We start from the raw sequence: 27,399 nt of genomic DNA on the forward strand, positions 1-27,399 counted from the left end.
ACTCTCCCACCTCTCACTCTCCCTCTCTCCCTCCGCCACTCTCCCTCCGCCCACTCTCCCACTCTCACTCCGCCCTCTCTCCCACTCTCACTCCGCCCACTCTCCCACTCTCCCACCGCCCACTCTCCCTCCGCCCACTCTCCCACTCTCCCACGCCCGCTCTCCCACCGCCCGCTCTCCCACCGCCCCGCTCTCCCTCCGCCCGCTCTCCCTCCGCCCGCTCTCCCTCCGCCCGCTCTCCCACCGCCCGCTCTCACTCCGCCCACCCTCCGCCCACTCTCCCTCCCGCCCACTCTCCCTCCGCCCGCTCTCCCTCCGCCCACTCTCCCTCCGCCCACTCTCCCTCCGCCCACTCTCCCACCACCCTCTCTCCCTCCGCCCGCTCTCCCTCCGCCCGCTCTCCCTCCGCCCGCTCCCCTCCGCCCGCTCTCCCTCCGCCCTCTCTCCCACCGCCCGCTCATCCTCCGCCCACTCTCCCTCCGCCCACTCTCCCTCCGCCCACTACCCCTCCGCCCACTCTCCCTCTCTCCCTCCGCCCTCTCTCCCTCCGCCCACTCTCCCACTCTCACTCCGCCTTCTCTCCCACTCTCCCTCCGCCCACTCTCCCACTCTCCCACCACCCACTCTCCCTCCGCTCACTCTCCCACTCTCCCACTCTCCCACCGCCCGCTCTCCCTCCGCCCGCTCTCCCACCGCCCGCTCTACCTCCGCCCGCTCTCCCTCCGCCCGCTCTCCCTCGGCCCGCTCTCCCACCGCCCGCTCTCCCACCGCCCGCTCTCCCACCGCCCGCTCTCCCTCCGCCCACTCTCCCACCGCCCACTCTACCTCCGCCCACTCTCCCTCCGCCCACTCTCCCTCCGCCCACTCTCCCTCCGCCCACCGCGCACTCTCCCTCCGCCCACTCTCCCTCCGCCCACTCTCCCTCCGCCCACTCTCCCTCCGCCCACCGCCCACTCTCCCTCCACCCACTCTCCCACCGCCCTCCGCCAACTCTCCCACCACCCACTCTCCCACCGCCCGCTCTCCCACCACCCACTCTCCCACCGCCCTCTCTCCCTCCGCCCGCTCTCCCACCGCCCGCTCTCCCACTCTCCCTCCGCCCACTCTCCCACTCTCCCTCCGCCCACTCTCCCTCCGCCCACTCTCCCTCCGCCCACCCTCCCTCCGCCCACCGCCCACCCTCCCTCCGCCCGCTCTCCCTCCGCCCGCTCTCCCACCGCCCGCTCTCCCTCCGCCCGCTCTCTCTCCGCCCGCTCTCCCTCCGCCCACTCTCCCACCGCCCTCTCTCCCTCCGCCCTCTCTCCCTCCACCCAACGCCCACTCTCCCTCCACCCAACGCCCACTCTCCCTCCACCCACTCTCCCTCCACCCACTCTCCCACCGCCCACTCTCCCTCCGCCCGCTCTCCCTCCGCCCGCTCTTCCACCGCCCGCTATCCCTCCGCCCGCTCTTCCACCGCCCGCTCTCCCTCCGCCCGCTCTCCCACCGCCCGCTCTCGCACCGCCCGCTCTCGCACCGCCCACTCTCGCACCGCCCACTCTCGCACCGCCCACTCTCCTTCCGCACACTCTCCCTCCGCACACTCTCCCTCTGCCCACCGCCCACTCTCCCTCCGCCCGCTCTCCCTCCGCCCGCTCTCCCTCCGCCCGCTCTCCCACCGCCCGCTCTCCCACCTCCCGCTCTCCCACCTCCCGCTCTCCCTCCGCCCGCTCTCCCTCCCCCCGCTCTCCCTCCGCCCGCTCTCCCACCGCCCGCTCTCCCACCGCCCGCTCTCCCACCGCCCACTCTCCCACCGCCCACTCTCCCACCGCCCACTCTCAGAGATGCACAGTGGCATCGCACGCCCGCTCTGCTCGAGCCACTCGGAGACATGGCAGGAGGTGGAGTGGCGACTAAATCGGTTGCTGAATGTCCGGACTTGGCTGTTGCACTCATTCTTTAAATTCGTTCATGGGGTGTGGACGTCACTGGCAAGGTCAGCATTTATTGCCCATCCCTAATCGCCCCTCGAGAAGGTGGTGGTGAGCCGCTTTCTTGAACCGTTGCAGTCTGTGTGGTGAAGGTCCTCCCACAGTACTGTTAGGGAGGGAGTTCCAGGGTTTTGACGATGAAGGAACAGACGATATATTTCTGAGAGTGGTGTGTGACTTGGAGGAGACTGTGGAGGTGGTGGTGTTCCCCTGTGCCTGCTGCCCTTGTCCTCCTAGGTGGTAGAGGTCGCGGGTTTGGGAGGTGCTGCTGAAGAAGCCTTGGCGAGTTGCTGCAGTGCATCTTGTAGATGGTACACACTGCAGCCACGGTGTGCCGGTGGTGGAGGGAGTGAATGTTTACGGTGGTAGATGGGGGGGCCAATCAAGCGGTCTGCTTTGTCCTGGATGGTGTCGAGCTACTTGAATGTTGTTGGAGCTGCACTCATCCAGGCAAGTGGAGAGTATTCCATCACACTCCTGACTTGTGCCTTGTAGATGGTGGAAAGGCTTTGCAGAGTCAGGAGGTGAGACACTCGCTGCAGAATACACAGCCTCTGACCTGCGCTTGTTGCCACAATATTTATGTGGCTGGTCCAGTTAAGTTTCTGGTCAATGGTGACCCCCAGGATGTTGATGGTAGGGGATTCGGCAATTGTAATGCCGTTGAATATCAAGGTACAGTGGTTAGACTCTCGCTTGTTGGAGATGATACGATTTGACTTTTGGTGCACATTAAAACCTTTTTCACTTCTGTCACTCTTGTGTGCCCTCTGCTATTGAGGCAATGCCTGTCCCTGGGGTTTAAGTTATTGGTGTGGAAGTTGGAGCAATGTTTTCAGGCGGACTAGTTGGCGCTGGAAAATACAAAGTCGTTCTATTGGATCATTCCAACCACATCTCCTCTCCATCACTAACACCGCCTATTTCCACCTCCATAACATCGCCCGTCTCCCCACCTGCCTCAGCTCATCCACTGCAGAAGCCCTCATCCATGCCTTTGTTACCTCCAGACTCTGATTATCCCAACGCTCTTCTGGCCGGCTCCCATCTTCCACCCTCGGTAAACTTCAGTTCATCCAAAACTTGGCTGCCTCACGTCCTATCTCACCCCCAGTCCCGCTCACTCATCATCCCCGTGCTCACTGCCTCGTGTCCTAACTCGCCCCCAGTCCCGCTCACCCATCACCCTCTGTGCTCACTGCCCGGTGTCCTAACTCACACCGAGTCCCGCTCACCCATCACACCCTGTGCTCACTGCCTCGCGTCCTAACTCGCACCGAGTCCCGCTCACCCATCACCCTCTGTGCTCACTGCCCCGTGTCCTAACTTACACCGAGTCCCGCTCACCCATCACCCCCTGTGCTCACTGCCTCGTGTCCTAACTCGCACCGAGTCCCGCTCACCCATCACCCTCTGTGCTCACTGCCTCGTGTCCTAACTTACACCGAGTCCCGCTCACCCATCACCCCCTGTGCTTACTGCCTCGTGTCCTAACTCGCACCGAGTCCCGCTCACCCATCACCCTCTGTGCTCACTGTCTCGAGTCCTAACTTACACCGAGTCCCGCTCACCCATCACCCTCTGTGCTCACTGCCCCGTGTCCTAACTTACACCGAGTCCCACTCACCCATCACCCCCTGTGCTTACTGCCTTGTGTCCTAACTTACACCGAGTCCCGCTCACCCATCATTCTCTGTGCTCACTGCCCAATGTCCTAACTCACACCGAGTCCCACTCACCCATCACCCTCTGTGCTCACTGCCTCATGTCCTAACTCACACCAAGTCCCACTCACCCATCACCCCCTGTGCTCACTGCCCCGTGTCCTAACTCGCAACAAGTCCCGCTCACCCATCACCCCTGTGCTCACTGACCTACATTGACTCCCGGTTAAGCAATGCCTCGATTTCAAAATTCCCATCCTTGTTTTCAAATCCCTCCATGGCCTCACCCCTCCCTATCTCTGTAACCTCCTCCAGCCCCAACAATCCCCGAGATGACTGCCCTCCTCTAATTCTGTCGTCTTGAGCATCCCTGATTATAATCGCTCAACCATTGGCGGCCGTGCCTTCAGCTGCCTGGGCCCCAAGCTCTGGAACTCCCTGCCTAAACCTCTCCGCCTCTCCTCCTTTAAGACGCTCCTTAAAACCTACCTCACTGACCAAGCTTTTGGTCACCTGTCCTAATATCTCCTTATGTGGCTAGGTATCAAATTCTGTTTGATAATCGCTCCTGTGAGGCACCTTGGGATGTTTCACTTTGTTCAAGGCGCTATATAAATACAAGTGGTTGTTGAGTGAAGGTTACTGCAAGTGCGGGGTCTGATCATCGGGCAGCGGTGGAAGTGAAGGAGGTCCCTGAAGCTCCAAGCTATGGGAACATCCCTTGCTTCTCGGGTCACAAGATTCTCCACGCCATCTTGGCCAGTCCCTCGGGCCTTTCCCCTCTGGCCCCTTCAGTCCTCTCTGTCGAGCCATGTCGTGGAGGACACAGCATGCCACGATTATTCAAATGGCATGTTGTCCTTTATTGCCAGGGGGTTGGAGTATAAGAGTAAGGAAGTCCTGCTACAATTGTACAGGGCCCTGGTGAGACCACACCTGGAGTACTGTGCACAGTTTTGGTCTCCTTACCTAAGGAAGGATATACTTGCCTTGGAGGCGGTGCAATGGAGGTTCATCAGACTGATTCCTGGGGTGAGAGGGCTGTCTTACGATGCGAGATTGTGTAGAATCGGTCTGTACTGACTGGAGTTTAGAAGAATGAGTTTAGAAGATCTAATTGAAACAGAAAATTCTGAAGAGGATTGACAGGGTAGATGCTGAGAGGATGTTTCCCTGGGCTGGAGAGTCTGGAACCAGGGCTCATAGTCTCAAGATAAGGGGTCGGCCATTTAGGACAGAGATGAGGAGAAATTCCTTCACTCTGAGGATTGTGAATCTCTGGAATTCTCTGCCCCAGAGGGCTGTGGATACTGAGTCTCTGAATATAATCAACGCTGAGATCGATAGATTTTTAGACCCGAGTGAAATCGAGGGATATGGGGATCGGGCGGGAAAGTGGAGTTGAGGTTGAAGATCGGCCGTGATCTCATTGAATGGCGGAGCAGGCTCGAGGGACCGAATGGCCGAATCCTGCTCCTAATTCTTATGTTCTTATTCTGGAGACTCTGACTGGTGAGTATTGCAGGGAAGCTCCTTGCCTGTCGAGCTCCTGGACCCCAAAGACAGCCTCCCGATGGCCGTGTGCTGATGTGGCTGCTGTGGTACCTGCGGTGCTGTGCAGTGGCTGGGTTCCGAAGCTAGGATAGAAGGGGAGTGTCCCTTGTCCCCGAGCATCCTGTGAGGCTGCTGCCAGGATGTAACGTGGTGGGCCGGGGATCCGGACTGATGACAGCTCCCTGGGTATCAGGAGTACATAAATCTAATGGGCAATTCAGGAGAAACGTCTTTACCCAGAGAGTGGTGAGAATGTGGAACTCGATGCATTTAAGGGGAAGCTGGATAAACACATGAGGGAGAAAGGAATAGAAGGATGGGGTGAGATGAAGAGGGGTGGGAGGGGGTTGGTGTGGAGCATAAACACCGGCATGGAGTGATTGGGCCGAATGGCCTGTTTCTGTGCTGGACACTCTGTGTAATACCGGCATGAACCTATCCTTGTGTTTGCACGTTAATGGAGTGGAATACCTTTGGGTGAACAAGGGCGGCTCAGGGGTGACCATGGGTGAGACTGCAGTCAATGGCAACGATGTCTCCGCAAGATCCTACAAATCCCCTGGGAGGACAAGCGCACAAATATTAGTGGCCTCGACCAGACCAACATCCCCAGCATTGAAGCACTGACTACACTCGACCAGTTCCGCTGGGCAGACCACATAGTTCACATGCCAGACACGAGACTCCCAAAGCAAGCGCTCTACTCGGAACTCCTTCACGGCAAACAAGCCAAAGGTGGGCAGAGGAAACATTTCAAGGACACCCTCAAAGCCTCCCTGATAAAGTGCAACATCCTCACTGACATCTGGGAGTTCCTGGCCAAAGACCGCCCTAAGTGGAGGAAGTGCATCCGGGAGGGCGCTGAGCACCTCGAGTCTCATTGCCGAGAGCATGCAGAAATCAAACACCAGCAATGGAAAGAGCGAGCGGCAAACCAGTCCCACCCTCCCTTTCCCTCAACGACTATCTGTCCCACCTGTGACAGGGACTGTGGTTCTCATATTGGACTGTTCAGCCACCTAAGGACTCATTTTAAGAGTGGAAGCAAGTCTTCCTCGATTCCGAGGGGCTGCCTATGACGATGATGATGATGATGATGATGATGCAGTCAATGGCACCCTGCACTTGTGGGAAGCCAGCCAGAGATGCAAATCCCAGTGTTCTCCCCGTCTGACCGGAGATATATCGACTGACCCTGGCGAATAATGCCTGGAGCAACCTGCCGGATGAACGTGTGGGTGTCTGAGAGCGACACGCTCGGTGTGACCCCTGCGGCCATCTGGAAGGATCCGGAAGCGTTAAGGTTGAGAGCAGCACTGACACTCACTGCCACTGGGCTGACAGCCAGGAGTCGAGGAAGACGTGCTTACACACTGATACGAGTTCTCAGGTGACTGAAGAGTCCAACGTGGGACCTACAGCATAAATAATGCTGTATTTATATAGCGCCTTTAACATAGGGAAACGACCCAAGGCGCTTCACAGGAATGTTATGAGACAAATACATTTGACACCGAGCCGCATAAGTAGAAATTAGGGCAGGTGACCAAAAGCTTGGTCAAAGAGGTAGGTTTTAAGCAGCGTTTTGAAGGAGGAGAGAGAGGTAGAGAGGCGGAGAGGGTTACAGAGGGAGTTCCAGAGCTTGGGGCCCAGGCAGCTGAAGGCACACCCACCGATGGTTGAGCGATTATAATCAGGGATGGTCAAGAGGACAGAATTAGAGGAGCGCAGACATCTGGGGGAGGGGGCGTGGCGGGGGGCAGTTGTAGAGGTGGCCGGGAATGTGTTGAAATAATCAAGAGATAACAGAGAGATGGATGAGGGTTTGCTGAGACTGGGGCGGAGTCGGAGGAGAAGCGGGCCTTCCTCGAGGAGTTCGGCGACCATCTGCCTTGACAATCGGATGCTCCTGACCCCCTGCCCCTCCCTCAGGTCAAGGTAGCTGAGCTTTGCCTGCAGGGCAGCTTCTCCTGCTGCCTTCCCTGCTGCCCACCGGCAACTCCTTCCTCATCCCGCCCTCACTCTCAACGCTCCTCCTCCTCTTCGCTCCAATGGCAGCAGCTTCCATCATCAGCATGTTGTAGTTTTCTCACCCGACTCTCAAAAACACAACCCGGGGCAAAGAGTGATCACAGAATCACATGAGAACATAAGAAATAGGAGCAGGAGTCAGCCATTTGACCCCTCGAGCCTGCTCCAGCATTCAATAAGATCATGGCTGATCTGATCATGGACTCAGCTCCACTTCCCTGCCCACTCCCCACAACCCTTCACTCCCTTATCGCTCAAAAATCTGTCTCCACCTTAAATATATTCAATGACCCAGCCTCCACAGCTCTCTGGGGCAGAGAATTCCACAGATTCACAACCCTCTGAGAGAAGAAATTCCTCCTCATCTCTGTTTTAAATGGACGGCCCCTTATTCTGAGACTATGCCCCCTAGTTCTAGTCTCCCCCATGAGAGGAAACATTCTCTCTGCATCTGCCCTGTCAAGCCCCCTCAGAATCTTATACGTTTCAATAAGATCACCTCTCATTCTTCTAAACTCCAATGAGTATAGGCCCAACCTATTCAACCTTTCTTCATAAGACGATGAACAGTCCTCAATGAAGTGAAGGAGAACCAGTGAGAGCCACAGCATTATTAGTTGCTGCTAAAACGTGCAACAGGTCAGCGGGATGAGGAGCCTTCTGTTGCCTGGGCCCCAAGATCTGGAACTCCCTGTCTAAACCTCTCCACCTCCCTTTATTTTCTATCCGCAATTTCAAAATTCACAGCATTTATTTTCAAATCCCTCCATGGCCTCGCCCCTCCCTATCTCTGTAATCTCCTCCAGCCCCACAACCCCCGAGATGTCTGCCCTCCTCTAATTCTGCCCTCCTGAGCATCCCAGATTATAATCGCTCAACCATTGGTGGCCGTGCTTTCTGTTGCCTGGGCCCCAAACTCTGGAACTCCCTCCGTAAACCTCTCCGACTCTCTACCTCTCCTTCCTCCTTCAAGACGCTCCTTAAAACCTACCTCCTTTTGGTCACTTGCGCTAATTTCTACTTATGCAGCTCAGTGTCAATTTTTTAAATCTCATAATACTCCTGTGAAGCGCCTTGGGATAATTGCTGTTCGTGTTGATGCTCAATGTTCAGCCTCGCATGTGACACTAGCGTACCCCAACTGTGCGCTGCAAGAGGAATGGATAGAGAGAAACTGTTCCCACTGGCAGAAGGGTCGAGAACCAGAGGACACAGATTTCAGCCGATTGGCAGAAGAACCAAAGGCGACATGAGGAAAAACCTTTTTTACGCAGCGAGTGGCTAGGATCTGGAATGCGCTGCCTGAGAGGGTGGTGGAGACAGACTCGATCATTGCTTTCAAAAGGGAATTGGATAAGTAGCTGAAGGAAACACATTTGCAGGGCTCCGGGGAAAGGGCGGGTGAGTGGGACTGGCTGAGAGTTGGCGGGGGCTCGACGGGCCAAATGGCCTCCTTCCGTGCTGTAACCATTCTATGAAATGCCCAGTGGGGGGAGAGCTTTGGGAACCAGAGGTTCAAAGTTCCCTGCTTCTCCCGAGCATCGCTATACTCCCCACACGGCACATCTCACATTTCTCACACTTTGAGTCCCCAAAAATGTGTTTTCTGAAAGAAATGTTGTTGTGTCTGTCATGTATTGAACTGTCATTGTAATCCATGTATAAACTGACCTGAGTTGTACACCGTGAGAACACTGACCACTAGGTGGTGAACTTGTGGGAGACACTCCTAACCTGGACTTTCAGGTATAAAAGGGTAAGCTCCACCCACCTTCTGTGCTGGCTGGCTAATAAAGGACTGGTCACAGAGTGACCTTCTCTCTAGTATAGGCCTCGTGTGCAGTTGTACTGTATAGTAAGGACATATTATTGGCGACGAGCATGGCCACTAGCAGCACAGATGAGAGGTACTGTGTTGGTGATGATTGGGACGATTTTATTGAGAGACGACAGCAAAGTTTTGTCACTAAGGAATGGTTGGGACAGGATTCGGCCGACAAACGCAGGGCTCATCTCCTGACGGTTTGTGGATCCAAAACGCACTCCCTGATGAAGGACCTTCTAGCGCCAGAGAAACCGGTGGACAAGACTTTTGAAGAGCTCAGTAAGTTGATCGGGGAACACTTTAAACCGGCGAGCAGCATGCACATGGCGAGACACCGGTTTTACACGCACCGGCGGCGAGAAGGGCTAAGCGTTCCAGACTTCGTGGCAGACCTCCGGCGACTGGCGAGCCTATGGAAGTTCCCAGATGCATGCAGAGCGGAGATGCTGCGAGACTTTTTTATTGAGAGCATCGGGCCGCTGGGGTTTTCAGGAAACTGATTGAGACCAAAGACTTGACCCTGGAAGCGGCGGCTCTGATAGCCCAGACAATTATATCAGGGGAGGAAGAGACCAGAATGATGTTTGACAAAAATCTTGGTTTAAATGCAGCAAATGGACAGGGAGTCAACATTGTTAACGTGGCACACAGTTCTCGTGCCAGACGAGGGCAATCGGACATGCCCGAGCATGTAGTCGAACCCAAAGGGGGAATTCAACAGAGACAATGGCTAGCTGAATGGCGATTCATGCCATCGCAAGGGACAATGCAGCCACTAATGGGGCCATCAACACCTGTCAATGGTGCATTTAAGGACAGTTACAGAGACAGTCAGAGACGATCGACTGGTAATGGACCTTTTGTTTCCAACAACGGCTCATGTTGGAGGTGTGGAGGCAAACACACAGCTAGAGCTTGCAGGTATCAGCAATATACCTGCAGAAACTGCAACGTCAGCGGTCACTTGGCACGTATGTGCAGGAAGCCTGCAGCCAGGTTGATGTATGAGGAGGACGGGCCCGATGTAAGCCCTACGAGGCCAAATGGACACTGGGGGAAATCGCTGGAAGCTGAAGTTCAGTGAGTTCATGTTGAGCACATATACAGTTCATACACCAGGACGCCACTGATGATGAAAGTGCTCCTCAATGGCATCCCAGTATCAATGGAGCCAGACACAGGGGCCATCCAGTCCCTGATGAGTATCAAACAGTTCAAAAAGTTGTGGGCGTCCAAAGCCAGGAGGCCAAAATTATTGCCAATTAATGCACAGCTACGGACATATACAAAGGAGATAATTCCGGTGCTAGGCAGCGCCACGGTAGTCGTGACCCACAACGATTAGGAGAACAGGTTGCCACTCTGGATTGTCCCGGGGGATGGTCCCGCACTACTGGGGAGGAGTTGGCTTGCTGCCATGAACTGGAAATGGGGCGATGTCAATGCAATTTCTTCTGTGGAGCGAATATCATGCTCACAGATCCTGGACAAATTTGACTCACTTTTTCAACCCGGCATTGACACTTTCATGGGGACCAAGGTAGTGATTCACATAAACCCGGATGCCAGGCCAGTACACCACAAGGCCAGAGCGGTGCCGTACGTGATGCGGAAAAGATAGAAGACGAATTGGACTGCCTGCTGAGGGAAGGCATCATCTCGCCAGTCGAATTCAGTGACTGGGCGAGCCCAATTGTGCCAGTGCACAAGGCGGATGGGTCGGTCAGGATATGTGGTGATTACAAGGCCACCATCAATTGGATGTCACTCCAAGACCAGTACCCGCTACCGAGAGCGGAGGACCTCTTTGCGACGCTATCCGGTGGCAAACTTTTTTCAAAATTGGATCTGACTTCAGCTTACATGACCCAGGAGCTGGCGAGTGAGTCGAAGAAGCTGACCACCATCACGACACACAAGGGGTTGTTTGAGTATAACAGATGTCCGTTCGGGATTCGCTCGGCCGCTGCGATCTTTCAACGAAATATGGAAAGTCTCCTCAAGTCGATTCCAAGGACGGTGGTTTTTCAAGAGTACACCCTCGTCACGGGTTGCAATACTGAAGAACACCTCCACAACCTGGAGGAGGTGCTACGCAGACTGGACCGGGTAGGTCTGCGACTGAAAAAGGCGAAGTGTGTCTTCCTAGCTCCAGAGATAGAATTCCTGGGGATGAGGGTAGCAGCAGACGGGATCAGACATACTGCGTCCAAAACGGAAGCGATCCAGAGAGCACCCAGATCCCGTAACACGATGGAGCTGCGTTCGTTCCTGGGGCTCCTGAACTATTTTGGTAACTTTCTTCCCAAATTGAGCACACTGTTAGAGCCGCTACACGTGCTCCTACGCAAAGGTCGTGATTGGGTGGGGGGACAGCCAGGAAAGGGCTTTTGAAAGAGCACGCAATTTGTTATGCTCCAACAATCTATTAACGCTATAGGACCCATGTTAGAAACTAGTTTTAACGTGCAATGCGTCGTCCTATGGGGTTGGGTGTGTGTTGCAGCATGTTAATGCCAAGCGTCAGTTACAGCCGGTAGCTTATGCCTTCAGAAGTCTGTCCCAGGCAGAAAGGGGCTACGGGATGGTAGAAAAGGAAGCGCTTGCATGTGTATATGCTGTAAAAAAAACGCACCAGTACCTGTTTCGCAGGAAATTTGAGCTGGAGACAGATCACAAACACCTAACATCACTCTTGGCCGACAACAAGGCCATAAATGCAAATGCGTCGGCCCGCATACAGAGGTGGGCACTCACGTTAGCCGCCTATGACTATACAATTCGGCACAGACCAGGCACCGAAAACAGCGCTGGTGCACTCAGCAGGCTCCCACTAGACACCACCGAGGGGACAACCGAGTATGCTGCTGAGATGGTCATGGCTGTTGAAGCTTTTGAAAACGAAAGCTCACCCATGACAGCTCATCAGATCAAAGTCTGGACCAATAGAGACCCGCTACTGTCTTTAGTCAAGAAACGTGTCCTGAATGAGGACTGGGCAGCCACATACGGGGCATGCCCTGAGGAAGTTAAACCATTTTACAGGCGCATGGATGAACTCTCTATTCAGGCCGATTGCCTACTATGGGGAAATCGAGTAGTCATGTCCCAGATGGGCAGAGAGATGTTCATCAGAGAACTCCACAGTGAGCACCCGGGCATTGTCATGATGAAGGCAATTTCCAGGTCACAAGTTGGGTGGCCAAGGCTAGATGCAGACCTGGAACTTTGTGTTCGCAGGTGCAACACGTGTGCCCAGCTGGGCAATGCGCCCAGGGAAGCTCCCCTTAGCCCCTGATCCTGGCCCACCAAGCCATGTGGACTATGCAGGTCCTTTCATGGGAAAAATGTTTTTGGTTGTAATAGACACCTACTCCAAATGGATCGAGTGTGACATTCTCAATTCAATCACATCCTCTGCCACGATGGAAAGTCTACAGGCAATGTTCGCCACCCATGGTCTACCAGATGTCTTGGTCAGCGACAATGGCCCGTGCTGCACAAGTACTGAATTCCAGGACTTCATGGCAGGAAATGGTATCAACCTTGTCAGAACGGCACCGTTCAAGCCGGCCTCAAACGGCCAGGTGGAACGAGCAGTGCAGATAATCAAACAGGGGATGCTCAGAATTCAAGGGGGTTCCCTACAAAGCCACTTATCACGCCTCCTGTTGGCCAATAGATCCCGACCACACTCGCTCACAGGGGTTCCACCTGCAGAGCTGCTAATGAAAAGGATGCTCAAACCAGGTTATCCCTTATACACCCCACCATAAAAGAAATTGTTGAGAGTAGACGCCGGTCACAATGTGACTACCATGACGGGAATGCGAGGGCACGATGTATTGATGTCAATGATCCTGTCTTTGTCCTCAACTACGCTGCAGGGCCAAAATGGCTCACAGGCACTGTGATTGCCAAAGAGGGGAATAGGATTCTGGTAGTTAAACTTACCAATGGACAAATCTGCCGCAAACACGTGGATCAAACAAAAAGGAGGTTCAGCAACCCCATAGAAGAAGCAGAGGAAGAACCCGACGTAGAGTTTACTCCACCACAGGTGACCGAACACCGAAACCAAGTGGAGGAGAGCCCAGTCACTGTGGGCAGTCCGGACAGGCCTGAGGCACCGCAAACAGCAGACACTCAGGCCAGCACCCAACAACCGGAGCCCCAACTCAGGCGCTCTACAAGAGAGCGTAAACCACCAGAGACACTTAACCTGTGATCCCAATAAGACTTTGGGGGGGGAGGTGATGTCATGTATTCAACTGTCATTGTAACCCATGTATAAACTGACTTAAGTTGTGCACCGTGAGAACATTGACCACTGGGTGGTGAACTTGTGGGAGACACTCCTAACCTGGACTTTCAGGTATAAAAGGGGAAGCTCCACCCATCTTCTCCACTTCAGTGCTGGCGAATAAAGGACTGGTCACAGAGTGACCTTCTCTCTAGTATGGGCCTCGTGTGCATTTGCACTGTATAGTAAGGACATATTATTGTCGTTGGATGCTCTAATAATGGCTCCTCGAGGCAGTGTGTTGTATTTGAACTGTAGTGACCTTAGTCCTTTATTTGTTAACTCCAGAGTGAGGATCACATCTGGTGGCCTGCCTTTTATACTAGGCCAGGCACACCTGTACAGGTAACGTACAAGTCTCCCACTGCTGTGTCCTCTGGTGGCACACCTTGTGATAGTACCAACAGTAGTCATGTAGGATACATGGCATCACTGTCTGCATTGACTGTGCTCTGGGCTTAGCTCTATCTGGGCTCTATCTGGTTGACCCTTGGCAGGTCGTTTCAATCTTGGGTGAGTGGTTGGTGCAGTAGAGTGCTGGTGGTTGCTGTTTGTGTATGTCCCTGACCACTCCATTCTTCCCCCACCACATATAAATTATGCCGGAGGCTCATTGCATTCATATATATTCAAGTTCAGAAAACAAGTTTGTATTACATTTGTAGTTCCGTTGTGAGACAAGTATGCTAGACTGGTGAGATACATTATCGATGCGGTGACCAGTACGTAAGGACAAACTAGTTCCAGAACTGCTGGATGGTGTCCCTGCAGTCTGGTGGCGGCGCGGTGCCCAGTGCTGGCAATGGGAACCCAGTTGGCTCAAGTTGCCTGCTCTTGGGGCAGTTGCCGTGGTTCCTAGTGTTGGGCAGGTTCACAGATGCCTGTGACCTCCCTGTCCTTTCTTTGTACCCTGGGTTGCTGCTGCTTCCTGAGGAGCTGTCGTCCAGCAGTGCACAGGGGACTGCTGACTCGCTGGCCTGGGCATTGTTTGGTTTGGGATCCTGGCCGGTCCTGGTCCCCTTTGGGGGGACTGTAGCAGGTGACCTTTCGTTTCCAGGTATGGCCTTGGTGGCGATGGGGTCTGGAGGCTGCACCTGAGCACAGTTTGCTCTTTCAGGCTTGTGGCAGTTGGTGCCATCGGGTGCCTGAGAGGTGGAGCTGATCAGGGGCAGGGTATCGATACCGGTGCCGCTGCCCTCCCGAGATCGCTTGCTCTGCAGCTTGAATTGGCTGCTTGTGGCCACACTCCGTGGTGCATAACTCTGGTCCCAGGGATGCAGGCTACAGCATTGGGTAGCTCGCTGGACCTGTGTGCTCCCGATGGGTGTCTGCCCGCTGCATTGGCTGAATGCAGTTGAAGTCCTACATCGCACACCGTTTCATTACTTGCATGTACACAATTCCGATCATCAATTACACATTTTACATGACCGTGCGACTTTTCCTTGCTTATTGCATGTGCACAACTCTGGTCGTCAGTTACACATTTTATCTCTAAGTTACAGTTGCTATTACATTGCTTGAGTGTGTTGAACTGTCCCTTTAAGTGTGGTGGGTTGCAGGCCTCCTTTAAGAGAGCCTTGCTATCTTCACCCCAATCCTCTTCTCCGTTTGGTGCCATGTGTTGCTCCAACAGCGCTGCACCTCGTGGTCTGGCCGCGGCCATCTTTTTCTTCAGCACCTCACCTCGTGGTTTGGGCGCCATCTTTCCTCCATCCACGATGTCGACTGCGGTGATCCTCTTCTCCCCGGGTTCTGCCACCGAAGCTGGGAAGTCGTCTTTGGATTCGATTTTCTTTCTCCGGAGTCCTGCCACTGGAGCCTGGAAGGTGCGTTCGGGTCATCTCAGCTGCAGTCGTGCTGAGCCTCGGGTGCTGTGCTGGTCTGCTCTCTGGTGCCGGGTCCACCCTCAAGTGAGGGCTTGCTGTGCCTCCGAACACAGAGGACGTTGATCGCTGGAGGTGTGAAGTTTTCCCACTTCCAATAGATCTTCTCCATCCACCTTCTGCCGAGCAGCATTGGTCCATCACCTGCAACAATTCACAGAGGTAACTTGTGCACCGAGCCATCGTGGATTACCTTTACATTCACGCTACCAACGACTGGGATAAGTTTATCGGTGTAGGTGCGCAGCTTTGCCTGAACCAGGACCAACTTGGGTCGTTCAGCTTGATTGTCCCATAGCCTCTCAAAGGCTTCTTGATTCATTACTGACTGGCTCGCCCCCATGTCCACTTCGATGAAGACTGGAACGCCATCTATCTCGACTTCCATCCTCAACGGGAAACACTCAGTGGTGCAGGTAAACATGCCATACACCTTGTCGTGGGGCTGAGCTGCCTCTCTGCCTATCATTTCATAATCCACGCTGGATTCATGGCCATCTGCAGACTCTTCATCAATACAGTGAGTCATATTTCTCTTACACATTGGAGGTGGCCCTTTGTGCTGCAGCCCTTACATACATAGTCTTTAAAGCGGCACTGGTGAGCCCTGTGTTTCCCTCCACAACGCCAGCATGGAGCTTCTCGATTAGCCCCCTTCGGCGGACTCTAAGTTAAGGGACTCGGGGGCCTGTTCTCTCTCCCCTGAGAGGGTTCACGCTCTACAGTCCAGCCTCTAAAAGGCACCACTCGGTGCACAGTACCTGCCGGGTTTGAGTCCTGAGGGTGAGTCATCTGCCTAGAGCCGCAGGTCAAGGTCATGAATGCCTGGCTCACAGAGGTGGCCTTTTGCAGTGTGACTGTGGTATCCGCCGACAGTAGCTTATGAAGAAGGCCCTCATGGCCGATTCCAATGACAAAAATGTCCCGCAGCGCTTCGGTGAGGTGGTCGCCGAAATCACATGGTGCTGCCAGCCTGCTGAGGTCTGCAGTTGGTGGGTGTAGAACCGGTGTCTGGCTGTGAGGATGCTCTCCTTGGGCTTGAGTAGCTCATGGATCAGCATTACAAGCTCCTCGTATGTCTTGTTTGTTGTCTTCACTGGTGCCAGCAAGTCCCTGATGAGGCCCTAGATGGTGGGCCCACAGCTGGTTAGCAGGATAGCTCTGCGCTCATCAGCCAGTGTGGCCAGATTGTCGCCTGCCAGGTCATTTGCTGTGAAGAAATGGTCGAGCCTCTCCACAAAGGCGTCCCAATCATCACCATCGGCGAACTGCTGCAACGTACCAAGGTTAGCCATTTTCGTGTAAAAATTCATAATCTCGTCGCCAATTGTTGTGTCCTTGGATGCTCTAATAATGACTCCACGAGGCAGTGTGTTGTACTTGAACTGCAGTGACCTTAGTCTTTTATTTGTTAACTCCCGAGTGAGGATCACACCTGTACAGGTAACCTACAAGTCTCCCACTGCTGTGTCCTCTGGTGGCACACCTTGTGATAGTATAAACAGTAGCCATGGAGGATATATGACAAATGTCTCTCACTGAATCAATACTAACTACTGCCACAATCTCCCATGTTTGAGCACTCAGTCACTGAATATTGGCCAGGACACCAACAGCAATCTGTATTTATATAGCGCCTTTAATGTAGTGAAACGTCCCAAGGCATTTCACAGGAGTATTATGCGATAAAAATTTGACACCGAGCCGCACAAGTAGAAATTAGCCCAGGTGACCAAATGCTTGATCAAAGAGGTAGATTTTAAGGAGCGTCTTGAAGAAGGAAAGAGAGGTAGAGAGATGGAGAGGTTTAGGCAGGGAGTTCCAGAGTTTGGGGCCCAGGCAACAGAAGGCACGGCCACCGATGGTTGAACAATTATAATCAGGGATGCTCAGGAGGGCAGAATTAGAAGAGCGCAGACATCTTGGGGTGGGGAGGGGGCAGCAACGGCTGGAGGAGATTACAGAGATAGGGTGAGAGGCGAGGCCATGAGGGATTTGAAAATAAGGATGAGAATTTTGAAATCGATGCATTGCTTAACCGGGAGCCAATGTCGGTCGGCAAGAACTCCCCTGCTCTTCTTCGAAATAGTACCATGGGATCTTCTACAGCCACCTGAGAGGGCAAACAGGGCCTCGGTTTAATGCCTCGTCTGACAGTGCGACACTCCTTCAGTACTGTCCCTCCGACAGTGCGGCACTCCCTCAGTATCACTCCTCCGACAGTGCAGCGCTCCCTCAGTACTGCCCCTCCGACAGTGCGGCACTCCCTCAGTATCACCCCTCCGACAGTGCAGCGCTCCCTCAGTACTGCCCCTCCGACAGTGCGGCACTCCCTCAGTACTGCACCTCTGACAGTGCAGCACTCCCTCAGCAGTGCCCCTCTGACAGTGCAGCGCTCCCTCAGCACTGCACTGGGAGTGTCTGCCTGGATTTTGTGCTCTTGTCTCTGGAGTGGGACTTGAGGCGAGAGAGCGACCCACTGAGTCACGGCTGACACTATCAAGCTAACGGTTGGAGACTGTATAAGGAGGTGTAAAGGACTGGCCCTGTTTTGCAGCTGTCAGCGGGGGTGGGTGTAACCACACATGCCCCAGTTTGCAGACTCCAGCTCCAAGCTGACCATTTTCTGGAAGGTGACAGACAGAGTAAAGCACACGATGAGCTTCTTGCACCTCCAATGGCGACATGTCTCGCAGTCCCACCAGGCTTGTGTTTTGTGGTCTCTCGACATGAGGAATGATCCCTCTGTCTCCCGCTCACTGTCTCCAATATTCATCATCATCATCGGTGGTCCCTCGAACGAGGATGACTTGCTTCCACATGAGTTCACAGATGTTTCAATGAAGGACCCGATATTCCAGTCCTGAACTCCAGTTAAAAGAGTGGAAGATGTCTGTGCGTGGATTGTTTTAACGTGGGGTGGCCATTGCACACCAGCCACCACACGGGCTTGACAGAGCTAGGTCTTGGTCCAGTGTCAAGGGTTAACCAGGACGACTGGAGACCTGCTCTGCTGCACGGACCTAGTGCACATACATATCGCAGTGTGGGCTGGTCCGTGCTGCCCCTGGGCCCTCGCCTCTTCTGGACCCCATACCCTCAAGGCCTGAGCTACAAACCTTAGCACGATCTGCACGGGTAATAATTGAACCTTCTGAACCCTCCAGGCTGAGGGTTTGTGGATGGCCCCTCTGCCCACACAGCTCCAGTCCATTCCGGAGGTAATGATTGTACCTGGTTCCTGCACCTATCCTGCCTTCCCAAACCCCACCCAATACATCAACAACTTGCATTTATACAGCGCCTTTAATGTAGTAAAACATCCCAAGGCGCTTCACATGAGCGTTATCAGTCACAATTTGACACCGAGCCGATCTTCAGACTGGTGACCAAAAGCTTAATCAAAGAGGTAGGTTTTAAGGGGCATCTTAAAGGAGGACAGAGAGGTGGAGAGGTATAGGGAGAGAGTTCCAGAGCTTCGGCCCCAGTCAGCTGAAGGCACGACCGTCAATGGTGGAGCGATTATAATCAGGGATGTGCAAGAGGCCAGAATTGGAGGAGCGCAGAGATCTCGGAGGTTGTGGGGCTGGAGGAGGTTACAGAGATAGGGAGGGGTGAGGCCATGGAGAGATTTGAAAACAAGAAAGAGAATTGTAAAATCAAGACGTTGCCGGACTGGGAGCCGATGTAGGTCAGTTAGCACAGGGGGCTGATGAGTGAGCGGGACTCGGTGTGAGTTAGGACACGGGGCAGCAAGCACCGGGGGTGATGGGTGAGCGGGACTCGGTGTGAGTTAGGACACAGGGCAGCAAGCACCGGGGGTGATGGGTGAGCAGGACTCAGTGTGAGTTAGGACACGGGGCAGCAAGCACCAGGGGTGATGGGTGAGCGGGACTCGGTGTGAGTTAGGACACGGGGCAGCAAGCACCAGGGGTGATGAGTGAGCGGGTCTCGGTGCGAGTTAGGATACGGGCCAGCTGAGGTTTGGATGAGCTGAATTTTGCGGAGGGTGGAAGGCGGGAGGCCAGAATGAAGGACCTTAAGTAAACAAAGTGGATTTAAATTTGGATTTTATGAACAGCACCTCGTTCTTTTGAAACGGAGACAGAAGAAGGCTGAAGATTATTGCTCAATCGGTGCAGTGAGACACGCAGAACGTTGTAGGAATACCTGCTCTTCACGGCTCAAGTAAGGCCATCTATTTCCACCTCTGTAACATCGCCCGTCCCCGCCCCTGCCTCAGCTCATCCGCTGCTGAAGCCCTCAACCATGCCTTTGTTACCTCCAGACGCGATTATTCCAATGCACTCCAAGCTGGCCTCCCACATTCTACCCGACGTAAACTAGAGGTGATCCAAAACTCGGCTGCCCCATGTCCTAACTCGCACCAAGTCCCGCTCACCCATCATTCCCTGTGCTCACTGCCCTACATTGGCTCCCGATCCATCAATGCCTTGATTTTAAAATTCTCATCCTTATTTTCAAATCCCTCCACGGCCCTCACCCCTTCCTATCTCTGTAATCTCCTCCAGCCCCACAACCCCCCCGAGATCTCTGCGCCCCTCCAATTCAGGCCTCTTGAGCATCCCTGATTGTAATCACTCCACCATTGGTGGCTGTGCCTTCAGCTGCCTGGGCCCCAAGCTCAGGAACTCCCTCCGTAAACCTCACCGCCTCTATTTCCTGCTTAAAGACGCTCCTTAAAACCTACCCCTTTGACCAAGCTTTTGGTCACCTGCCCCAATTTCTTTTTAATATCTCCTTATGTGGCTCGTTGTCAAATTTTGTTGGATAATCGCTGCTGTGAGGCGCTGTACAAATGCAAGTTGTTGTTGTTCGGGAGAGAAAAGGAAATTGATGAAAGACGTGGCCAGGGGAGGCTGCCCCCTCTTGCAGGTGGACATTGGTGAGTCTCCAAGAGGCTGAACGGTCAGTGCTCTTTCAGAGCACGGTTCAGGGCAGTCACTGTACCCCGAGCTATCCCAGCCCAGGGACCGTGCCCCGAGCTATCCCAGGGACTGTGCACCTCGTTATCCCAGCCCAGGGACCGTGCACCTCGCTATCCCAGCCCCGGGACCATGCCCCGGGCTATCCCAGGGACCGTGCTCCGCGTTATCCCAGGGACTGTGCACCTCCTATCCCAGGGACCGTGCCCCTCGCTATCCCAGGGACCGTGCACCTCGCTATCCCAGGGACCGTGCACCTCGCTATCCCAGGGACCGTGCACCTCGCTATCCCAGGGACCGTGCACCTCGCTATCCCAGGGACCGTGCACCTCGCTATCCCAGGGACCGTGCACCTCGCTATCCCAGGGACCGTGCACCTCGCTATCCCAGGGACCGTGCCCCTCGCTATCCCAGGGACCGTGCCCCTCGCTATCCCAGGGACCGTGCCCCTCGCTATCCCAGGGACCGTGCCCCTCGCTATCCCAGGGACCGTGCCCCTCGCTATCCCAGGGACCGTGCCCCTCGCTATCCCAGGGACCGTGCCCCTCGCTATCCCAGGGACCGTGCCCCTCGCTATCCCAGGGACCGTGCATCTCGCTATCCCAGGGACCGTGCCCCTCGCTATCCCAGGGACCGTGCCCCTCGCTATCCCTGGGACCGTGCCCCGCCTTATCCCAGGGACCGTGCCCCTCGCTATCCCAGGGACTGTGCCCCTCGCTATCCCAGGAACCGTGCCCCGCGTTATCCCAGGGACCGTGCCCCGCGTTATCCCAGGGACCGTGCCCCAAGCAATCCCAGCCCAGGGACCGTGCCCCGGGCTATCCCAGGGACCGTGCCCCGCGTTATCCCAGGGACCGTGCCCCGCGTTATCCCAGGGACCGTGCCCCGCGTTATCCCAGGGACCGTGCCCCGCGTTATCCCAGGGACTGTGCCCCGACCAATCCCAGGGACCGTGCCCCGTGTTATCCCAGGGACCGTGCCACGTGTTATCCCAGGGACCATGCCCCGAGCTATCCCAGCCCAGGAACCATGCCCCGCGTTATCCCAGGGACCGTGCCCCGTGTTATCCCAGGGACCGTTCCCCTTGTTATCCCAGGGACCGTGCCCCGTGTTATCCCAGGGACCGTGCCCCGAGCTATCCCAGCCCAGGAACCATGCCCCGCGTTATCCCAGGGACCGTGCCCCGTGTTATCCCAGGGACCGTGCCGCGAGCTATCCCAGGGACCGTGCCCCGTGTTATTCCAGGGACCGTGCCCCGCGCTATCCCAGGGACCGTGCTCCATGTTATCCCAGGGACCATGCCCCGAGCTATCCCAGCCCAGGGACCATGCCTCGCGTTATCCCAGGGACCGTGCCCCGCGCTATCCCAGGGACCGTGCCCCGCGTTATCCCAGGGACTGTGCACCTCGCTATCCCAGGGACCGTGCCCCTCGCTATCCCAGGGACCGTGCCCCTCGCTATCCCAGGGACCGTGCCCCACGTTATCCCAGGGACTGTGCACCTCGCTATCCCAGGGACCGTGCCCCGAGCTATCCCAGGGAACGTGCACCTCGCTATCCCAGGGACCGTGCACCTCGCTATCCCAGGGACCGTGCACCTCGCTATCCCAGGGACCGTGCACCTCGCTATCCCAGGGACCGTGCACCTCGCTATCCCAGGGACCGTGCACCTCGCTATCCCAGGGACCGTGCACCTCGCTATCCCAGGGACCGTGCACCTCGCTATCCCAGGGACCGTGCCCTTCGCTATCCCAGGGACCGTGCCCCTCGCTATCCCAGGGACCGTGCCCCTCGCTATCCCAGGGACCGTGCCCCGCGTTATCCCAGGGACCGTGCCCCGCGTTATCCCAGGGACCGTGCCCCGAGCAATCCCAGGGACCGTGTCCCGCGTTATCCCAGGGACCATGCCTTGCATTATCCCAGGGACCGTGCCCCGTGTTATCCCAGGGACCTTGCCCCAAGCTATCCCAGCCCAGGAACCATGCCCTGCATTATCCCAGGGACCGTGCCCCGTGTTATCCCAGGGACCGTGCCCCGTGTTATCCCAGGGACCGTGCCCCGTGTTATCCCAGGGACCGTGCCCCGAGCTATCCCAGCCCAGGGACCATGCCCCGCGTTATCCCAGGACCGTGCCCCGCGCTATCCCAGGGACCGTGCCCCTTGTTATCCCAGGGACCGTGCCCCGAGCTATCCCAGCCCAGGGACCATGCCCTGCGTTATCCCAGGGACCGTGTCCCGCGCTATCCCAGGGACCATGCCCCGAGCTATACCAGGGATCGTGCCCCGCGTTATCCCAGGGACCATGCCCCGTGTTATCCCAGGGACCGTGCCCCGAGCTATCCCAGCCCAGGGACCGTGCCCCGCGTTATCCCAGGGACCGTGCCCCGAGCTATCTCAGGGACCGTGCCCCGAGCTATCCCAGGGACCGTGCCCCGCGTTATCCCAGGGACCGTGCCCCGCGTTATCCCAGGGACCGTGCCCCGTGTTATCCCAGGGACCGTGCCCCTAGCTATCCCAGGGACCATGCCCCGCGTTATCCCAGGGCAGGGAAGCAGACAAAGGAATGGTGATCGGGACCTGACGGCTGATCAATCCTCTCCACAAAATGGACACTATCTTGTTTCAAGGAACACATCAAACAGTAACCCAGCCCTGACAAAGTGTCCGGTTGTGCAGTGTGACTGTTAGTTCACACAGTGTGAGGGATGCTGAGGGATGGTCATGTTCCGCTCTTGTAAACAGATCATTAATTAGGGCCCTGTTCAGGTGTTAGATCAGATACTCTCTGTGAATGGGAGCTTTTTGCTGCTGTACTTGCTTCAGGTGGCTTAGCGAAACTCCATCAAACACAACAGGTTAACAACATAAGAAATAAGAGCAGGAGTCGGCCATTCGGCCCCTCAAGCCTGCTCTGCTATTCAATAAGATCATGGCTGATCTGATCATGGACTCAGCTCCACTTCCCTGCCCGATCCCCATAACCCTTGACTCCCTTATCATTCAAAAATCTGTCTATCTCCACCTTAAATTTATTCAATGACCCAGCCTCCACAGCTCTCTGGGGCAGAGAATTCCATAGATTTACAATCCTCTGAGAGAAGAAATTCCTCCTCATCTCAGTTCTAAATGGGCGGCCCCTTATTCTGAAACTATGCCCCCTAGTTCTAGATTCCCCATGAGGGGAAACATCCTCTCTGTATTCCCCTTGTCAACCCCCTCAGAATCTTATACATTTCAATAAGATCACCTCTCGCTCTTCTAAACTCCAATGAGTATAGGCCCAACCTGCTCAACTTTTCTTCATAAGACAACCCCCTCATCTCAGGAATTACGAGAGCAGAGGGGGCGATCGGGGACAGTCGGTTGAGTCACACCAAGTTTGGGTTTAAGATTGTGCTGATTGTTCTGGCAAATAATGAGTTATCACAGAATCATAGGAATCTATAGCGCGGAAGGAGGCCATTCGGCCCATCGTATCCGCGCCAGACGACCAAGAGCTATCCAGCCTAATCCCACTTTCCAGCTCTTAGTCCGTAGCTCTGTAGGTTACGGCACTTCAAGTGCATATCCAAGTACTTTTCAAATGTGGTGAGGGTTTCTGCCTCTACCACCCTTTCAGGCAGTGAGTTCCAGACTCCCACCACCCTCTGGGTGAAGACATTTCCCCTCAAATCCCCTCTAAACCTCCTTCCAATTACTTTAAATCTATGCCCCCTGGTTATTGACCCCTCTGCTAAAGGAAATATCCCTTCCTATCCACACTATCCAGGCCCCTCATAATTTTATTCACCTCAATAAGATCTCCCCTCAGCCTCCTCTGTTCCAAAGAAAACAGCCCCAGCTCATCCAATCTTTCCTCATGGCTGAAATTCTCTAGTCCAGGTGACATGAGTTGGAATGGGAAAGGTGTGAGGGTTGCGTTGGAGCTGCTGTGGATTGGGACCTGGAGGGCGGAGGGCTGCTGAGCTGCCGAGCTGCCAATTGAAAGGGAAAAGGCACGCTCTCGATAGTCATTCATTAAAAAAACCATCCTCCAAAGACATCAGCGCTTCAAACACCAACAATTCAATAATTGTCAGTGAGCTCGCTGTACGAATGAACCACCGCGGGCGCTGAGCACCTCCGTCCCCGGGACCCCTCGGTTACAGAGAGGAGGACTCGGACAGGGCTCCCTGCTCTCTGCAGGATAATGCATTGGTGTGCAGATCTGGGGATAGAAGGGCGCTGAGCTGTGATGCATTCCCAACGCGCAATCGTCAAATTAGGCCAACCCCCCACAACGCTTGCCGCCCAGACTGCCGAATGGTTCCTGAACACTTGGCTGACGTAACGAAAGGCAGGCTGCCCGTGGAGCTGTATACCAACATGGGCCAGTGTGTGTGTGGATCATATGACCCAGACTGACTACAATTCTCATCCTTATATCCAAATCCCTCCATGGCCTCGCCCCTCCCTATCTCTGTAATCTCCTCCAGTCCCACACCCCCCGAGATGTCTGCGCTCCTCTAATTCTGCCCTCCTGAGCATCCCTGATTATAATCGCTCAACCTTCAGTGGCCTGGGCCCCAAGCCCTGGAACTCCCTCCCTAAACCTCTCCACCTCACTACCTCTCTTTCCTCCGTCAAGATGTTCCTTAAAACCTACCTCTTTGAACAAGCTTTTGGTCAGCTGCGCTAATTTCTACTTATGTGGCTCGGTATCAAAATTTTATCTCATAATACTCCTGTGAAGCGCCTTGAGACATTTCACTACGTTAAAGGCGCTATATAAATACAATTTGTTGTTGTTGTTGATAGTGCAGTACTGAGTGAGTGCTGTACTGTCGGAGGTGGGTACAGCTATGGCTCACTGTCTGTCAGCCGTGGCTCAGTGGGTAGCACTCTCGCCCCGAGTCAGAAAGTTATGGATCCAATTCCCACTCCAGAGACCTGATCATGTAATCCATGCTGACACTCCCCAGTGCCAGTTCTGAGGGAGCGCTGCACTGTCGGTGGTGCCATTTCAGACAAGACGTTAAACTGAAGCCCCGCCTGCCCTCTCGGGTGGGTGTAAAAGATCCCACGGCATTATGGTGAGTTCTCCTTGGTATCCTGGCCAATATCAGATTTACCAGGAGGTTGCCTAGACCGGAGAATTTTAACTATTAAGAAAGATGGGATAAGCTGGGGTTATTTTCTTTGGCACAGAGGAGGCTGAGGGGAGACCTGATTGAGGTGTATAAAATTATGAGGGGCCTGGACAGAGTGGATAGGAAGGACTTATTTCCCTTAGCAGAGGGGTCAATAACCAGGGGGCATAGATTTAAAGTAATTGGAAGGAGGTTTAGAGGGGATTTGAGGGGGAATTTCTTCACCCAGAGGGCGGTGGGGTCTGGAACTCACGGCCTGAAAGGGTGGTAGAGGCAAAAACACTCACCACATTTAAAAAGTACTTGGATGTGTACTTGAAGTGCCGCAACCTACAGGGCTACGGGCCTAGAGTTGGAAAGTGGGATTAGGCTGGATAGCTCTTTGCCATCCGACGCAGACATGATGGGCCAAATGGTCTCCTTCCGTGCTATAAATTTCTATGATTCTTTGAAAAGTACTTCATTGGCTGTAAACTGCTTTGGCACGCCCTGAAAGCTGCTTTAAAATGCTTGCTTGTGTCTTTCATTGTCAAATTGTTGCTGATAGTTGTTCCCTGTTGGTGGTGGTCTTAGCCTCGGGCCCCTGATGGTGAGGGGGAAGGGAGAACAGGGGGGCTCCAATTGGCCCCTGGGATGTGTGATGTTGAGGCCCACTCATGGGGGGCACTTCAACAAACAAGCACAGTGTTGTTCGAACACTTTATGGCCTGACTGTTGCTGGCAGATGTGAACAAAAAAAAGGCCCAGTGAAACTGTTCAGCTTAAGTGGGTTTTATGAGTGTTTTTCCCCAGAGTTCAGGGACAACTGCAGGCACGGATGCCACACATGTTGTCCATGACTCACTGGGGAGAAATAAAAGGCGTTGATCCGTTGTTCAGCCCTGCCCGTGACACACACACACACTAACGGGAGACATCTTCTTGCAACCTTGTCTATTACACACACACACGCACACACACGCTCCCAGCTCCAGTCAATGGCTTGACATCGGGAGGGGATGCCAAGCTTTCCATCGGCTGCTCGTGTCCTAATTCGCACCGAGTCCCGCTCACCCATCACCCCCTGTGCTCACTGCCCTGTGTCCTAACTCGCACCGAGACCCGCTCACCCATCACCCCCTGTGCTCGCTGCCCCGTGTCCTAACTCGCACCGGGTCCCGCTCACCCATCACCCCCTGTGCTCACTGACCTACACTGGCTCCCACTGAAGCAACGCCTCGATTTTAAAATTCTCATCCCTGTTTACAAATCCCTCTATGGCATCACCCCTTCTATCTCTGTAATCTCCTGCAGCCCCACAACCCCCCGAGATGTCTGCGCTCCTCTAATTCTGCCCTCTTGAGCATCCCTGATTATAATCGCTTAACCATTGGTGGTCATGCCTTCTGTTGCCTGGGCCCCAAGCTCTGGAACTCCCTCCCTAAACCTCTCCGCCTCGCTACCTCTCTTTCTTCCTTCAAGACGCTCCATAAAACCTACCTCTTTGACCAAGCTTTTGATCAGCTGCCCTAATTTCTTCTTATGTGGCTTGGTGTCAAATTTATTTGTTTTGCCTCACTGCTGTGAAGCACCTTGGAACGTTTTACTACGTTAAAGGCACTATATAAATACCAGTTGTTGTTGTTGTTGAAAGGGTGTTGCGTGTAATCAGAGAGCCCCGAAATAACCCTGTATGGACACATTGAACCCGAAACCTTCCGTGTCACATCCACTCAGTTACGCAAGCGCATTTTAACAAGGGCCACCAGGGACGGGATTGGGAGCAGGCGGTGTGACTTCCATTAAACTAGCGATGGCTCAGTGAGCTCTCAGCTCTGAGTCAGAAGGTTGTGGGTTCAAGTCCCACTCCAGAGACTTGAGCACAAAAATCTAGACCGACACTCCAGTGCAGTACTGAGGGAGTGCCGCACTGTCGGTGGTGTAATACTGAGGGAGCGCTGCACTGTTGGAGAGGCGGTACTGAGGGAGTGCTGCACTGTTGGAGGGGCGGTACTGATGGAATGCTGCACTGTCGGAGGGGCGGTACTGAGGTAGTGCTGCACTGTCGGAGGGAGAGTACTGAGCGAGTGCCGGACTGTCGGAGGGACAGTAC

The sequence above is a fragment of the Pristiophorus japonicus genome, chromosome 3 (genome assembly GCF_044704955.1).
Source record: "Pristiophorus japonicus isolate sPriJap1 chromosome 3, sPriJap1.hap1, whole genome shotgun sequence".
In the NCBI taxonomy this organism is placed as follows: domain Eukaryota; kingdom Metazoa; phylum Chordata; class Chondrichthyes; family Pristiophoridae; genus Pristiophorus; species Pristiophorus japonicus.